Source organism: Pectinophora gossypiella, chromosome 2, assembly GCF_024362695.1.
Source record: "Pectinophora gossypiella chromosome 2, ilPecGoss1.1, whole genome shotgun sequence".
Taxonomy (NCBI): Eukaryota; Metazoa; Arthropoda; class Insecta; order Lepidoptera; family Gelechiidae; genus Pectinophora; species Pectinophora gossypiella.
In genome coordinates this window covers 6,574,877-6,582,976 of record NC_065405.1, presented here as the reverse complement: position 1 = coordinate 6,582,976, position 8,100 = coordinate 6,574,877, and the positions used below count along the sequence as shown (strand labels likewise).

Genomic DNA, 8,100 nt, shown 5'->3' with positions numbered 1-8,100 from the left:
ATCACAAGACCTAAGTTACAAGTTTTGCTGCAATCAAAGACATGCTAAGGAGCGTAACAAAATATACAGGGTGTTAGTGACATCGTAACGAATACTGAGGGGGATGATTCAGACTATGATTCTGAGTTAATATCAAGTGGAATTTTCCGTCGCAAAATTCATGTATTTTTTTTATTATTATTTTCAATTCTATACTTTTGCGATGGAAAATTTCACTTGATATGAACTCAGAATAATGAGCTGAATAATCACTCTCAATATTCGTTACGATCTCACTAACACCCCGTGCAAGTACATACAGATAGCCATTCAAATAGGTATGGGTGTTAGTGACACCGTAACGAATAGTGAGGGGGATGATTCAGACCATGACTCTGAGTTGATATCAAGTGGAATTTCCTGTCGGAAAATTCATGAATTTTTTTGGGTTTTTTTTAATTATTTTCAGTTCGATACTTTTGATATGAGTAATATACGCTTAATTTCATGCCGCAACCAATATAATATTGTCCTAGTGAGATAGGGCCCTTAGAAACAAACTACAAACAGTAAAAAAATAAAGTCCCATTTCTCTTTTTAAACATTTAACCTAAATAAAATACTCTTTTCACGGATTTGCTATCAGGGTTTTCCGATTGAGCAAGAAATAATTAAGCCGTTCATATCCCACCTTGCTCAGAGCTGGAGTAAGCTTGGATTAGCTACTTGAAACTTTCCGTACTTAGGCATGAAAATAAAATGAACGGGAATGATTCCTCTCCATAGTGGCAAGCATGCTTAATGCCCATGCTTCCTCTAAGATAACCGTTAAAAACTTTAGCCCGTCTGAAATAATTTTAGAGCTTAAACTCTGGCATTGGAAATTTCAACTTATTCGATAACATTATCTGAATATTAATCGTTTATTATCTTCCATAATGTGAAGAGCCAACTTATGTGAATAATTATTAACTTAAAACGATACAGGCTGAGTAGATAGACAGAAAGGAAATTTTGAAAAAAGAATAAAATTACTCACAATAGATTTCCCACCTTATCTGTAAGGTATGGTCTTCTTTCACCCTAAGGTTGCCTGGCAGAAATTGCAGTTTAGCAATAAGGCCGCCTATTGTGCTTATGTTTTATTCGTATGTTTATGTCCTTTGTATATGTTGTTGTGCAATAAAGTATTATTGATTGATTGATTGATTGTATGATGAGCGAGTATTACTAAGAATGTAGTGTTTATTATTGACTAATATTTGAGGTGGGTAAGTATACCCAAATAAAAATATTAGTTAATTTCTAAGAACTTAATACTTAAGTTCTTAGAAATTCATATCAACGTAACTTCAACGAAAATGCGTGCAGGCAAAGAGACACGACCTTTATTCAATGTTAAGAGGATTACAATAAAAAGTTAAAGTAATTCTTATTGAATGTACTTAATGTAAAATGAATCTTTTTTGGGAGCGGTAACTTTTAAACAACGGACGTATAATTTCAGCAATGTTGCTCTGAAATCTAAATTCACACGTATGATAGTCTGTAGCAATTTGGAGAAAGATTGAAGAACACTTGGAAACCATAATAGAACTGACAGTCAGTCATCCCGTGATCATGGCACTTGCAACAGTGTCGAAATATCGGGAGTCTCATATCCCCATTTAAACGCGGTAAGAACCCGTTATTATGTGCTTTAATTATCATAATAAGTAGAACTGTTTTGCATTCCAACGAAATATACAGGGTGTTGTTGACATCGTAACGAATACTAAGGGGGGATGATTCAGACCATTATTCCGAGTTAATATCAAGTAGAATTTTCCGTCGCAAAATTCATGTGATTTTTTAAATTATTCTCAATTCTATACTTCTGCGATGGAAAATTCCACTTGATATCAACTCAGAAACATAGTTTGAATAATCTCCCTCAGTATTCGTTAGGATGCCATTAACACCCTGTATATTATGTGTATGAAGAAACAGACAGCGTTGGATGAAGAAGATGTCTTTAGATTTTGCTTTTTTCAACTTAATAATAAAACTCATCATGTTCCTTCTTTTTTATACTTCGCTTAATTAGTAGAAAAGTTAACTCTAGTTAAAACCCTGATTACCGATTCGGTATCTATTAGGAAGTATTATCCTCATTTCTTATTTAATTTCAGAAATATGTAAGCAGATACGTATCAGCGAAATTAATATGAGCCCAAAATACTAATTAAAAGCAATGTTAACTCGTAGACTACGTACCGATTACTCAACTCGTATGGCACGCGAGTGTAGAGTCAGTAGAAAACAAAAACGCGTTTACCATAAGATTCTACCACAATTACTCTACACCGGTGCCCCAATTGGGCACCCTCAGGCCTGTTCTCGTAAATTTTCTAAGCGCTCTCCACTTGTCCAGCCAAGTAGTTAATGCTATTTGCGGCATATCTACAATAAATCAAGTTCTAAAAAGTCTGAACCGGCCAGCATGCATGGAGATTTTGATGAGAACGGAAGAATTGAAAGTGTGTCATGATAGTAGTAAATGGAATTCCGTGTTCTCTGTCTACCCCAACGGGGAATAGGCGTGATCTTAAGTATGTATGTAGCGTTCTACCTTATATGTCATTAATATTATTATAAGGCTATGCACCTTACCCCTTCCGTGTGAGTACGCTCCAAATCTCCACCGATTGGTTGAGGAGGCCAGTATGCAGTGGGACGTTCGTCGCTGATGTCGCTAACCGACGTATTTTAAAGTTTTGGCGAATCTGATTTGCACCTTTTGCAATAGCAAAAAAATGTGTCTTGATAAAAATCAAGACCCATTTTTTTAGCAATATATTTCAGATACGTCACTTTGCAAAATCAGCCACGGGATTATAGGCTGTTAATTAATGTTATGTTAGGTATGTTATGTAGGTATAATGTAAGGCTACCATTTTATCATCTGAATTGAGGGTATGAAGTTTGCCCGTTAGTCTTCTTCAAATTGCGTAATATTAGACGAAGTCTAACACACAAAGAACTCATGGAAGAATATGGATATCTCCATCTTTATTAGGACTTCAATACCGTGTCTATAAGTTTTTCTGGTGACGTGAGATTTCGTCCACTCTTCTTACTTTATAATTTTTGTTAGGGATTAATAACTTTCTGTAAGATCCACACGAGATATTATTGTTCATTTTGTAAGAAAATAAATAGGTACACGACTCCGTTTTATAACAACGTAGAAAGGTTTATTAGATCTCTGTTGGCGAAGCGATCGCGTAATTTGTTGGTCGACGCTACCGGCGCAAACCGCGGCGTACAATAGAAAAGTTTATTACACCACCCGCGGGTAAAGTCAGGTTCCTCGTTAAGAGGTAAATATTTACCCACAGCGAACGATGTGTGAGCATGAGCAAATAATGAAGCCTACAGTAACCAGATGTTTGCGGACTACCGCCAAAAGTAATTAAGAGTTTAACAAGACTCGCTGAATAAGACAATTTCGTCAAAAACTCGCAACTTCACCCACAAGTCGAGTCTAATAATGTTACATTTGGGATTGTGAATTATTAATTAACTTAAGGAGACGGCAAAAGTTTGTGTTCTCGTGAGTTTTAAAAGTAACTAAGTTTGTTGTTATTCGAAATTGGCTTGTCTATTGTCTGACAAGTGAGATGTCGGTGTCATCATTATGAAGCGCCGTTCCTACTTGTATTCCCTTATGTACTTACCATTTATAATCACTTGAAAAAAAAAATCAATGGGTGAGTAGGTACTACACTCATTCTTTTTGTCATTGCGTAAAGATATTATGACGATAATATTCCTACTCATACATGGCTCCTACTCAAGCTGTGGTAGCCCAGTTGGTACAACGCTTGCCTCTCACTTTGAAGTCGCAGGTTCGAATCCAGCAGAGACCTTAAACCAACGATTGTCGAATTTGCTTTCGAATTCATGTTTCGATCGTAAATGATTATCACGTGCTCAGCGGTGAATAAAAACATCGCGAGGAAACCCACATTCCCGAAAAATGAATTTTCGGAGGCGTGTGACCTAAGCTGTATTGGGCTGGGTTTTCCTTCGCGGGTTGGAAGGTCAGACAAGCAGTCGCTTCTGCAAAAAAACCGGCCCAGGTTAGGTAAGAAGACCCTTTGAAAAACAGGGTAATGCTAGGTGGATGATGAATATCCTTACTCAGACCCACACAATTACGTCATAAGCAGTGCTTGAAATAAGTATTCAAGCACCGAAATACTTAGCCCAAATCTACGCACAACGATCCAATTTATTCCTAACGAATCAATCGAACCCATCCGAGCCACATTTGCCCAAGTTTACACGACTAAGAAAAATACCCTTTATTTGTCTTAATAAAGCAACATGGGCTGTGACCGTACCGTGATGGAGTAATCCACTGCGACCCACACTTCGTCACTGTCCGCCCTTCGATGTGACCTATCCGGATTAACAAACATGTACGAATTTAAGGATTTAACGGGTAGTGCGGTCGAAACCGGGTAAAACTGGTTGGTCCCTCAGAGCATCGATATGTGTCCGCTGAACGGCCTAATTAGTACAGTTAATGGGAAAATTACTTTTTATTGAAAGTCATTATATTATGAACAAAACTGTTTTAAAGCATACTACACAGAATCTAGCAATAACTGGAGTCATTGCGTTCTCTCTCTTTCTCTCTCTCTCAAAAGTTGGGTTCACGATCTGGAGGTCCGAGTTCGATTCCCGATAAAGACAATGTCGAAATAATTTTGTGAGTCTGTCCCTTCTTTGGTAAAGACGCTGAAGGCTTGGATCATCAGATTGTCCGATAAAGTAAGATGATTCCGTGCTCTGGGGGGCTGTTGCTGTTAAGCTGTTGGTCTCGGCTAATAGCCGTAAAACACCTTCACCCGCAGTAAAACATCGCGGTGAAAGTATGCTCCATACCCCCTCCGGTTGATTGAGGGGAGGACTATGCCCAGCAGTGGGACGTATATAATAATAGACCGTTGTCACTACTTAGTACTTACTTTTGGACACATAATATAAAATATAATAATCCCGTAAACGAACAGTGTCATTGTAACAGGAAACAATAAAAAATAAACAAAGAGATGATGCCACAAAAATATAATCTACCCAATTACACGCAAGACAGAGAAAAGACGCAACGAAGTGTAAATACAGCTAGTCATCGCAGAAACAGGGCATTATTATTGCAAGCATTATCCGAGAGTCATCAATTCTCATACTGTACGAAAGCATATCGCACGTTTTCGTGTTAAAAATGCTCAACTATTTGTCTTAATAAAGCAGAATCGTTCGGATCCGGGACCGATATACTAATCCTGGTTGGGTCCTCAGTCAATGTCGTGACCGCACGTTCGCTATACCCGGATACCCGGCTGATAGTCCATAGGATTAGCTAACACATGTCCGGGTTTTAACCCAACTGTTTTTGGATCATGATTTTAAAGCGTTGCAAAAAATGGTTAATGACGAAACGAAAATATATTTAATTTTAGTACTTCACAGGCACTGCAAATTAAAAGATTAATTATAAAAAAATGTTTCACGTCATGTAGACCCAGTTGTACTTTCGTGCAATGGGTTGGTCGTTAATCTTACAAAATCAAGAGTTGAATATTACACGTTTCTTATCCGCTAAGGAATTTAGAACATAAACGATTTTACTTGATTACATATTGAAAATAAAATGCATGTATCAAGGTTAAAAATGAAGTAATTATAGTTAGTTGATAAAAGAAAATTGTTTGGGCGTAAAACCCAAAATTCTTATCAATAGCAAATTGAAAAGTAGATACTTTCCCAAGTAGCAACCGATTGTCTTAAAAGAGAATTGTAGATATCTTGAAGGCAAGTAGACTAAATCAAGCCCTTGTCTTGGATAAGTCTTATAGGTCTCCAAGATATCCCTCAAGATATCTTGAAGATACAGTTTAGTAAAAGTGGGCACATACTTTAACTCTTATACAAGACAGACTTAAGACAACGCTAAGTCAGACTTAAACCCTACTTTAGACAATGTTCTTGCATATTCTAAACTTAGAATTCTTGTAGTATCACTTAATACCAAGAATGTATACTTGAAGATATCTACAATACTTAGTTAAGACTATAGGTTTGAATTGCACTGAGTCAATTGTAACTTAACGAAGTAAAACTTCAGGTCATACTAAAACGATTTTTACTTCACGCGTCTTTATTTTAGAATATAATGGCGAACATTTATATTAACACAAGAAATGAAGTCTGTAAGAAAATGGCGTCTAAAATATTTGTTAAGTTGTTTTAACAAAAGGTTATTCTGCCGTTTCACATACAGGAAATTATAAACGCATGATTGTTTCTCGTGTAAAATCGATAGAAAGTGTTAAAAAACAGAAGGGCCTTTAATATACCAGAAAAATAATAATAAAATTTGGATTGATTATTTAGCAAATAAAAAAAATGGTGACATATAGTATAGAGAAATTCATTTTCTATTAATATGTGATAGCTGAACGCAGTAATTGTTACTACAACAGAAATATATATTAATTTACTTCAGTTTTTGACGATAATATTGTCAAAAAAATATTACATGTTTTCTTCCTGTAAGTGCAAAATGGCGTTAAGTAATATTTTTCTAAATGAAGTAAGACTTTAGAAACAATTGATTTAGTAAGAATCAGTTTAGAAAAGTAAAGTCAAGTTGCACTTCATCAAGTACTAGTTAAGATAAATTTTACTTCAATTGTCTAGGAGTATACCAACTTAAGACAAAAAGTATTTAGTGAATTCCTACTTAAAACTCTTATATCTAAAGTGATCCTCTATTTTGATTTAGTAAAGTAATGTCGTAAAATCATGTTTGTTTATTCTGTGCCAGAATCATCTATGTAACAAGTAACAATTAAAATCGAACAAGCTTAAAACCTATGGAAAGTATGTTTGTTTGAGAGGTAAGTTTTTCGACTCGTGGAAGATAAAAAAATATTGTTATGCTGAGTTCTTACTTGGATAGGAATGTGATTTACTTAATTATTTAATATTTATCACAATTGGAACTAACAAACATAAACTCAATTTGCTAATGAGTCTCCGCGCATACATTCTCATAGGTACCTACATGGTTCGCTGACGCAAAGTAGGTACGATCACCGCGCTTCTAATTGCCAACGAAAACAATGTGATTATTGTAAAAATTAACGAGTATCCGTTGAATATTGTATATACGAAGAACCCTTGCAATTTGATTAACGTCGTGTGTGTGCGCGGTAGTTTCTAATCCCACCTAAAACATTATTGTTAAAAAAGGCGGCCAAATTCCCGATGTTTTTATCAAGCTAAAAAAATAAAGGAATCGAATCTAATGCCCACTTTAAATGCATTTAACCATACACAAAACTTAAAATAGATATGTTTTGTTTATGATTGTGAATAAAGCTTAGTTAAAAATAGGTACATTTTTAAAATTAGGTAGCGTGTCAAGCCAAGTACAAGAAATAGAACTGGCGAGCCGCACCGTGTGTATTATTACACGAACCATTTGGAGCCACTTTTGACCCCCTCATAAATCAAAAACTATTTCACATAAACGTATCAAATTTGGCTCATATATTGAGACTTGTGAGATACATATAAGTGTTCTAAATTTCATAAGCTTATCTCAAACGGTTATTTAGATATTAATGTCCAAAATCCTCATTTTTTTTTTTATCATTGACTGACTGACTGACTCATTTTTATCAAAACTCTAACCCAGTTCCAGATGACCTAGAGAGTTAAAATTTGGTATGCAGATAGGTAATTAGATGAATATAAAGGAAAAAATAAAAAAACTGGCAACTTTTTAATAATTAGATTCTATCATGAACGCTTAACATAAATACCTAATTAGTGCCTGTACCTAACTATAGATGTAAGAATCAGTAAGTAATCAAAACTCATGACAGCCGGTCTTTTTGTGGTAGGTATGTAGATTAATTTAACATAACATACAATCACGCCTATATGCCCTATCGGGGTAGGCAGAGTACTAAGTGATCATAAAACCACTTGATGCCACATTCGACAAGTACTTTAAGGGTAGGTAAGCAAGTTGGAACATGTGTTTAGCGGTGATAGGTT

The 8,100-nt window shown here is 35.5% G+C and overlaps 1 protein-coding gene across 1 annotated transcript in view; it reads left to right on the top strand.

Annotated features, from left to right (window-relative positions):
* Positions 1-1,610: 1,610 nt before the first annotated feature.
* Positions 1,611-8,100, top strand: part of LOC126377409 (uncharacterized) — a 347,616-nt gene continuing 341,126 nt past the window's right edge. The window contains exon 1 of the mRNA XM_050025164.1: positions 1,611-1,655. The gene's annotated coding sequence lies outside the window, so the exon portion shown is untranslated. The remainder of the gene's footprint in view (positions 1,656-8,100) is intronic.